Source organism: Lemur catta, chromosome 1 (assembly GCF_020740605.2).
Source record: "Lemur catta isolate mLemCat1 chromosome 1, mLemCat1.pri, whole genome shotgun sequence".
Taxonomy (NCBI): domain Eukaryota; kingdom Metazoa; phylum Chordata; class Mammalia; order Primates; family Lemuridae; genus Lemur; species Lemur catta.
The window spans coordinates 161,439,620-161,449,699 of NC_059128.1; the positions used below are offsets into that span (position 1 = coordinate 161,439,620).

Consider the following 10,080-nt stretch of genomic DNA (forward strand, 5'->3'; position numbering starts at 1 on the left):
TGGTTGGAAGAGAGGGAACCCAGCCTAGCTACAAAGAGGCTTTGAGTGTGTATGATTATGCAGTCAGTCTCTCAATTGGTTTGTAAAGTACTCATAACAGCATTAGTTTATATAACATGTCAGCACTCCAGTCATTTTCTCAGGAAAAGTTAAGACAATTTTTGATGGAGAACATTTTCTTTCCCCACCACCATTTTTTTTTTGGGGGGGGGGATAATGACCATTCTTCAAATTCTCTAACCCAGAAAAAATCCAGGATTCCATGTTAGTGCTCATTAATGAAAATACAAATTACAGACTTTCTTTCCTTAGAGGAAAATGGAAGTTTTTCATTTATAATCATATTGCCCAGTTGGTACTCTGCTCCAAAATCTTGACATTGAAACTGATGGCAGAGCTCTCATTGGCATGGGATTAATTCCAGTAGTTGGATCTCATAGAACCTGTCAGGAGAGTCCACTGTAGTGAACGATTTTTTTTTAATTTAGTCATTTAGGAGCTTTTTTCAAACTAGGCATCTGAAATATTTTAAGAAATGGGGAAGGTGGAATTCCGAACTTAGTTGAATACTTATGTCTTTTTCTTATCTTCAGATGGAAATCACATCTCAACATTATTTAGTGTATTTCCTCCAAAAAAAGACTTGAAAAAAGGTAATCAGCATTAAAAAATTAATACAAAAGCCTCCATACTTCAATTGTTATTTTTTTCTTCCTGCAACTAAAAGGGAACAGGCTGTGACCAATTTATTTGAGCCAGTAAATGCTAAACTTAGACACAAGGTTAGTTATGAATATTTCTGATAATGCAAGAAAAGGGAGCAAAATCGTTAAGAATTACTTTTTTTTTCTTATTTGCGATTATTTAGTTCAGTGCTATTGGAAATAGAGATCTCTGAAAAATCATAGATTTTTGCTATGAACTATTTAGCAAAACAAAGCAAAAGGACAAGTGCATTTCCTTCTTTAAATCTGACATACCACTGCTCTCACAGCAAAAAAGACTCGAGTAATGCTGCATCCACAGTCATTTTGGTGTGAGAGAAGCAGCAAGGTATGCCTTCCACAGGCCACTTCTCCAATCAGTTCACAAAGCTTTGCACAAACAGGGTGTAAAAGGTTGTGAATGGAGATAATTCAGAGCAAGGAGCTTTGCTGTGCAGTATCTAAGCCTGCTGCAAACATGCTGAGCTTGGCAGAAGGCTGGCAGAGATATCTAAGTAAGCGATGAGTGGTAAAAGTACAGCCACACTTATATTAAATCAGCTGCATTGCTTAGCTGATCAGAGTACCAAAGCAAAAAGAAGTCTTTAAGAGACCCCCAAAACATTTACTCAAATATTGGCTAAATCAGTAGCTTTTTAATAAACATGGCCAATGAATGGGTTTGGAAGGCACAGGGTGAAAGGGAGGGAAAGAGGAAGAGAAAGGAAATGAATATAAAGGAAAAAACAAATCCAAGTATAGACAGTACATAATTGAGAATAAAGAATATATGGGTGAAAAGGTGAATGTCTGAGTAACAGAATAAAGAGTCTAACTGGAGCAGTCCTGGATCTAGGAACCAGTTAAGTGCTGCAAATCACACTCTGCGCACCGACCTGCACACCAGGACTCCCCAAACGTTTCCCCTGGAAAAGGACAGTGAATATACTCCTTGGGGACTCTGGTGCCACTGCCTGTAGCAATCATACAAATCAGTTGTTTTACCTTTAAAATAAATGCAAATTGTATATTCTAATCTCAGTTTTACCCATACTTATCCATAGTGGTTTTCCTTCAAATCTAGATAGCCCAGGTCAAGGCTCTCATTAATGATATAGCTTTGTAAGTCCCTTAGTACAAACTATAACCCTGCATACACATAGTTCAGATTAGAGATAAAGGAAGAGGAAATGGATTTTTAGCTACTAATAATAAGGGGCCTTGGCCTGCACAGAAGACTGAACAAAAAGGGTACCAATAGCTTGGAGGGACAAAGAAGCTTGGGCTTCTGTGAACATTTCATCACAGGTTCTAGGCCACAGTAGGCATAACACAGATGTGTTAAAGCAAGTTGATGCCTGAGAGAGAACCGTAAGGGTAGATACAAGGACAGCCATGAAGTGAGTGAAATAGTAACAGATACACTTTCAATCCAATGCTTCCTTCTGTTTGTTGTTGTTGTTTGAGACAGAGTCTTGCTTTGTGGCCTTGAGTAGACTACAGCGCTGCATGATAGCTCACTGCAACCGCAAACTGCTGGGCTCAAGCAATCCTCCTACCTCAACCTCCTGAGTAGCTGGACTACAGATGTGCACCACTGGCTAATTTTTTCTATTTTTAGTAGAAACAGGGTCTTGCTCTTGCTCAGGCTGATTTTGAACTCTGATCTCAAGCCATCCCCTACCTTGGCCTCCCAGAGTGCTAGGATTACAGGCATGAGCTACTGTTCCCAGCCTCAATGCTTTCCTCAATCTCTACTCCTGATACCACTCAATCTAGTCCACTCAATCTAGTTACTAAACTCTAGTATGAATCAGAATCACTTGAAGATCTAGTCAAAACACAGATTCCTGGGCCCCACCCTTAGGGTTTCAGATTCAGTGGGCCTCAGACAAGGCCCAAGAATCTGCCTTTATAACACGTTCGAGGTGATGCTGATGCTGCCATCCTGTGGTCTACACTCTGAGAAAAACTGGTCTAAATCATTCTTTGTTCACTGACCCAAGGAAGGGATGCATCATGGAAATTTGGGAACAATTCTGAGATTTGAATTTTAAACTGTAAACTTTGGGGAAATAAAAAGGCTTCTTGGCATAGACAAAAATTTGGGAAAATATCGAAAGAATTGGAAACAAGTCTTCCTTCCCTGGGGGGAATTAATTAGAGATTAGCTAACTGGTAAGGCCCCTGAGAAATGAGTCTGGATTCTGACACCTTCACTACTGAGTCTGGGGTTGGAGAAAGGGGGGAATGAGAATTGATGAGATGTGAAAGTGTAGAGAACCTGTGCCCCAGGCCCCAAGTAGAGCCCTGGGAATGTGGGAAGGTGGGAAGACCTGTGAGAAGATACGGGTACATGATGTGTCTGAGCCAAGAGTTGGCCAACCTTTTCTTAAAGCACTAGGAATAAATATTTTGCCTTTGTGTGTCATACCGTCTCTGTCACAACCACTCAATTCTGTCATCAGCATGAAAGTAGCTACAGACAATAAATAAATGAATGAATGTGGCTATGTTCCAATAAAACTTTATTTGTATAAACAGGCAGTAGGCCAGGTTGGCCTGTGGGCCATAGTTTGCCCATTCCTGGTCTAAACCAACAGAGCTTCAGGTAACCCATGAGAGCTTCCTACATCCCAGCATGATCCAGGAGGCCCAGAATTACACCATGTGCTAGAGAGTAGCATGGAAGTTGGGAAGGGCTTTGGAGAGCTTCTCTGAGATTCCAGCATCCAGTATGGTGGGAGAAGTAGCCAAGCCTTGGCTCCTAAGCACCCTTGCTGAGGTGGAAGGATGCTAGGCCTCCACCAGAGCAGTTAAAAACCTCAGCAAAGGAGAAAAGGAGAGGGTGACCATAGATTCACTCTGTTTCCCCAACTCTTGCAGAATGGAGGCTCAAAATAGAAACTGAGTTATGTTTAAAAGGCAGGACTACTTCTCCCTTGGACTTCTTGGTAGTCAGTCAGTAGGAGATCCTTGTCACCATCATTTTGCCTCCTCCAGTGCCATGGGACCCTACACGTCCCCATCATGCATGAGTACATGTCCAGCAGGTGCCCAGATTGGCAATGCCTGCTGGAAGCTTTACTGCCTGGAACACAGCATCCAGCCCAGTGGCCAGATCCCAAGAGACAAGACCATTGGGTGAGGAGATGACTGCTTCAACACCTTCTCCAGTGAGACAGGCACTGCCAAGCATGTGCCCAGGGCAGGGTTTGTAGACCTGGAACCCACCATCATTGACAAAGTTTGCACTAGCACCTACTGCCAGCTCTTCCACCCCAAGTGACTCATCTCAGGCAAGGAAGATGCTGCCAATAACTGTGCCCATGGGCACTACAGCATTGGCAAGGAGATCATTGACCTTGTCTTGGAATGAATTTGCAAGCTGGCCGACCAGTGCACAGGTTTTCAGGACTTCTTGATTTTTCACAACTTTGGTGGGGGAACTGGTTCTGGGTTCACCTCTTGCTAATGGAACATCTCTCTGTTGGTTATGGCAAGAAGACCAAGCTGGAATTCTCCATTTACCCAGTCCCCAGGTTTCTGCAACTGTTGTTGAGCCCTACAACTTTTTTTTAAAAAGCCAGGTTTATTTCTTAGTCCTATGTTTGCAAGAATGATATATTTTCCTTTTTTGTTAATTTGACTTTTTTTCTCTGAAACCTGATACATATTTTACACTTACAGCACATCACTAGCCACATTTCAAGTGCTCAATAGCTACACTCTAGTAGCTGCCATGTTCAACAGTGAAGCTGTAGACACCACAATCTTCCCTTTTACCACTTCCCAGGAGAGACAGACCAGCCCCACCGGCCCTGCCCTGACTGACTCAGAATGAGTTCAGAAGAAGGTTGTTGTGTAGGGAGAGTGCAGGCCTCAGCTGTTGGAGGCCTGGAAGAAGAGTGAGGGAAGGAAATCAGAAAGTCTCCCCTTAGATGCAGTAAGGAGACCAGGAGGACAAAAGAACTCATGGGATAACCATTTGTAAGGAATTTGAATAATTCAGCTTCAAGACAAGGTCTGTGTGTATGACCATTCTAGGAAAACCTGTGCCATAGGTTAATAAAAATCTAAATGAAGCCATATTTTCCAGCCATTGCTCACTTTTAATAGTTTGTAAGTGAAAGATGAATAGAATAGTAAATCAATGTTAAAAAATAATTTGCAGTCATCAAGAATAATAAACAAATAGAATAACTTGATGTTCACACATTTCTAAAAGAAATAGCCATAATTTATATGTACACTCTAGTACATAGTTTATAGTTCGATTACCATCTATGGATAAAAATTGGAGTGTTCACCCAGACACTGGTGTGTTAGGCAGGTTCAAAAATGGGGTGTCCTGTAACTTAGAGTGTGTGAGAGCTGCTGTATATTGAATGATTTCACAAGATCTGTGTGTCTCATCTCTAGTCCAGTGGGTTTGGAAATTTAAGTTACACTCCAATATTGGACCTGTAGAATCTTAAAAACCAAGCCAAATCTGGAAACACAGAGTCTAAAGTGGAGTGAAGAGCCCCATCAGGGGGGTTTGGAAATTGGGGGCATGGCTGGTAACACTGCACCAAAATGGAAACCCTGCATTTCTGTGGACTGAAACAGCAAACAGAAATCACTTCCTTTTAACTTGTTCCCAAACAAAAAGTGAGATGGTCATAGATTTCAGGATAAACATGAAAATGATGCTTTTAAAGTCAGCTGTGTAACGTTTTGAGAAATTGAATTCATGAGGTGACAATGGATTACCATGAATTTCTGTTTGGACAATCCCTTTCCCACATCTCTAGGACCAGCACTGTCCCATCAAAAAATACTGTAAGCCATGTATTTCATTTTAAATGTTCTAGTAGCAATATCTATAAAAGTAAAAATAACCAGGTGGAAATAATTGAAATAATATTTTATTTTACTCAATATATCAAAAATATTATTTCAACATGTAATACAAAACATCATTAATGAGATATTCTACACTTTGATGATAAATCTGTGAAATTTGGTGCATATTTTATACTTAGAGTACATCACCGGCCACATTTCAAGTGCTCAATAGCTGCATGTGGCCAGTGGCTACCATATTGGACCTTGCTGCTTCAGGTATCCTGCGATCACCAGGGAGTGATAAGAAACAAGGCCTGCTTTCTGCCAGACATGGCCACAGCTCTCTTCCCCTTCAACCAGCACAAAGCTGCTTCACAAACTATGAGTTCAGTGCAGTCAGCAAATTTCACTGAATGGAGACTCTTAATATCACTGATTTAAACATGTGGCATGTGTGGAGACCCTGATTATTTCCACCCGCAAAATAGGAATAATGCTTAGCTGTTAATGACAGCTAAGTGTCAAACAGCAAATACTCAGCATGACACCTCGAGCTGATCACATGTCCTTCTTTTTCTTTCTTTCTTTCCTTTTTTTTTTTAGGAAATTGAGATCTTTAAAAGCCTTCTTGAAATTGGATCCTTTTTACCCTTAGATTTGATAAATAGCATATGTGTTGTGAGGTGGGGGCCACAGGTGGAAAGATTCCTGTTTTTACAGCTGACATGTTGCCTGGGAAAAAGTCCTAGGGAAGAATAGTTTGGGTAGAGGAGAAAGAAAAGAATTTTCCTGCAACCCCATCTTGCTAGCACTTCTTGCTGCCTGGAAACTATGGCCAAAGTGGTGAACATTACCTCAGGTCACAAACTGCCAAATAGGAAGCTGACACTGACAGTAGTGATTAAAATCTGCCTTGAAAAACATAAAAATAAAAATACAGGTTAGCCAATGTGTTCAAGGGAGTGTTTTGTTTTCTCTGGGGTAGAAGTGGAGGCTACTCACCCAAGTCAGGAGGCAGCTGGGCTTTGAGATGCCCCAGGATTTGGAAGGACTGGCTCTTAGAATTGCGCTCATCAATGCATTGACAGCAGAACCGGTGACTTGCCAGTTTCTGGGGATTTTAGGAGGGTCAGTCACTGTGTCTCTCTCTTCCACCACAAAAAGAACAAAAGGTGCAGGCCATTTAGGCTAGCTAGCCTGTCTGGTTTTGGACCATACTGATTGATAATCTCATAAAACATCCCCAAAGGAAGTCAAGCACATGGGTGTGTCTATACAACCTGAGCCAAAATGGCCCAGGCCGAAAATGTTTTGCCACCTGAAAGAGTTGCTGCATTGCCAGATTGGCTCCAGAAGGCACAGCCAGGACCAGTGGGCAAGAGCTGCTGGAAGCAATTTTCAATTCATTATTTGGAAAAAGCTCCCAGAAATCAAGAGTCCAACAATGGTATGGATTCTGGGAGAAGAGAGCTTCAAATCAACTGGTCTGTTCAAGCACAGATTGGGTGGCCATTTCTCAGGCAGGCTGCATTGGGAAATCTTACGTTCTGTAGGGTCCCTTCACTCAGTTAACTGAGAAACTCTGTGTGTCCAGTACTGGGATCACAGATCTCAAAGAACTCTGAGGTTCGCGATTCCACCTATTGTTGCTGTCTAAAATCACAGGGTTAAATCTCAAATTGGGTGAGTTTGAAGGAGTATGGCCCATTCTGAGCCTGACATCCATATAAGGCACCTGTTCCAATACGGCAATGAAATCAAGCAAAACATTAGCAATGATACAAGCCTCAGGTCATGCAATCTTCCTGCCTGGAATCTCTCCTTCCTTCCCCTCAGTTTAGTTATTTCCTTTCAGGTGCCAGGCAGGGCCCTACCTCCTGGTGGCCCCTTCTTTGACAACCCAAACCAAGTTGATCTCTCTCTTCTTGGAAACCCTATTACACATGCAGTTAAGACTGCCAAGCTCCAGTCATTTCATGCATTTTTGACTTCTCAGTAATATTATAAAATTCTTTAATTTCAGGGGCAAATATAATCTGCATTCTCTGTATCTAGAACTATGACTGTTCTAGGTTTGTTGCATGAATGGTGAAAAATATTTAATGAATGGATTGAAAATTCAAGAGTATTAAGAATATTGACAAATCAGTGTATTAAAAATAAATGATCCCAAACAAGAAAACCAATGAGAAGACTATTTTCTGGTACTTAGGAAACTAGAGTACATTTGGTGTAGGACAGGAAAAGAGGCAGAAATGCAGAGATCCATGCTATAGGAATTCAAATATTTGTTGAATTATTAAATTAATATTTGAAACTCAATACATGCATAAATTAACTAACATTAGTAGCTCTATCCATAACTGGTTTGGAGTTACATATGTATACTGAATACAAAAGGCTTTACTACACAATTCAATGTTTAGAAAAATTCCTATTGTGTTCCATTTCTCTAACAGAGTTTTTCTTGTTGCTGTTGTTCCCTGATTTAGGTATATAATTGACGCAAAGCTCTCTTCACATTGTCCAAATGTTTCCCTATGGCACTCAAGCATCCTCAATAACATGGCTGATCAAGCTACTATGCAAAGGCTAACCAAAGCTTGGCCCCAGGGAAAGGCTTACCCCACTTCCTGTCCCAACTGAGAGTCACCTTCTGCTGGTATATTTCAATTTCCTTTCTACAAATCCATTCGACAGGGTAGTTTCATTAAAAAAGAAAACTCATAAAAAATGTTATGTTTCATTTTATATGTGTAGGAAGATACTGAGTCAACTGCTACTGCATTTTAGCTCTTAGAGAAATTCCATATGATTTGTCTAGAGGTATTTTAAAGAATTAAGGATTTTTCAAAACACTCTTATTATTTTAAAATATAATGATTGGAGTCAGGTTATGTTGATGGAAGAGAGAGATAAAGAAATGCAGTCAACTGAAACTTCCAAACCTAAGTATCATCAGTAATTCTTTCTGTCTTTCCCAAGAAGAATGGCTCAGAGCAAATTTCAAGTAACATGGTAAATAGAAATAAGGCAGTCCTTTTACTTATCTTCTTTCCTTTCTCATGGAGGTATTCATGACAATTACATAGAACAAACTTGGAAAGAGAAAACAGATGAGTAGTTGGGTGTCAGATAACTGATGGGTATCTATAACGGCCTTCCTATGACAGCAGAGAGAAAGATGAAAGAATGGCCACACTCATGGCCAGCCCCGCCCATGAAAATGCAAACCTCGAGGAAGAAATGTAAACAGTAGATCCAGTTTTGCCAGCTTGGATTATTGAGGTTATGCTTATTTAATATTCACATTACAAGGCTTTTGGGTGTCACTGTGCCTATAATGAGAATGCTTCTTCCATGTCTGGGGTGCTCCACCTCAGATCTCTCTGAGACCTCTTGGAATGTTCATACAGCCCAATGGTCCCTGTACTGATAACTGTCTTTGCCTGAGAAGAGAAAGTTAAACCATTTGCTCATTTACCCTCAAGGAACCGCCTCCCATTTAGTTCCTAGTTCTTGTATCCATTCAATGTAGTCCCCAGTAAGACAACCTGAAGTGAGTAAACAAGCCCTACCTTTGACAACAGGAGACCAACAGTCACTGAAGGAAAGGGCCTTCTGACCTGGGGTCCTCATTATTATCACTAACCTCAGGCTCTAGGGATGAGTGGTTGGAAATCTCTGTCTCCTGGACTCATGCCTTTCTACCACAGCTCACACCACCTTAGGCCGAAGCTCCCTTGTTAGAGACCTTTAGTTACATGCCACTTTCTGTTTACACACATGTGCACACACAAACACATAGATTATGGCCCTTTTTGCTGAGGTATCATCATCATCGTCATATTTATTGAAGGATTACTGTGCTAAACTCTTTTTCTTAAATTTTTTATTTCAGCATATTACAGGGGTACAAATGTTTAAGTTACATACATACATTGTTTTTGCCCTGCCCGAGTCAGAGCTTCAAGCATGTCCATCCCCCAGATGGTGCGCACTGTGCCCATTAGGTTTGTGTATACCCATCCCCTCCTCCTCCCTCCCACCTGCCCAACATCCGATGAATGTTATTACTATATGTGCACTTGATCAATTAATACCAATTTGATGGTGAGTACATGTGGTGCTTGTTTTTCCATTCTTGTGATACTTCATTTAGTAGAGATGTGCTAAAGTCTTCATTATCTGTAATTTATTTAATCCTCACAACTTTTTGAGGTGGGTTCTACTATTAACCTCATTTTTTAGGTGACAAAACTTTCCCAGTGTGACAAAACTTCACACAGCTGGGGAGTGCTAAACTGGGATTCACAAGCAGTGTGACTCTAGAAGCCACACTCTGTCCTGTGCCCAGGACTATCCACCATTCCCACCCTGGCTTCCACATCCCAATCAGAGAGAGGAAGAAACTACCACAAAACCCATGGGACCTGGTGACTTGCCCAAGGTCAAAGAGAGATGGTGATAAATTAGTTCACATGGCATTCATGTGAATTACCTCTGTAATGGGCAACATATGGTGACTTGGTCTGAGTTTTTGGCA

General features: G+C 41.1%; 1 pseudogene; it reads left to right on the forward strand.

Moving 5' to 3' along the window:
• Window positions 1-3,711: 3,711 nt before the first annotated feature.
• On the forward strand, window positions 3,712-4,327 carry LOC123643589 (annotated as a pseudogene).
• Window positions 4,328-10,080: the final 5,753 nt, after the last annotated feature.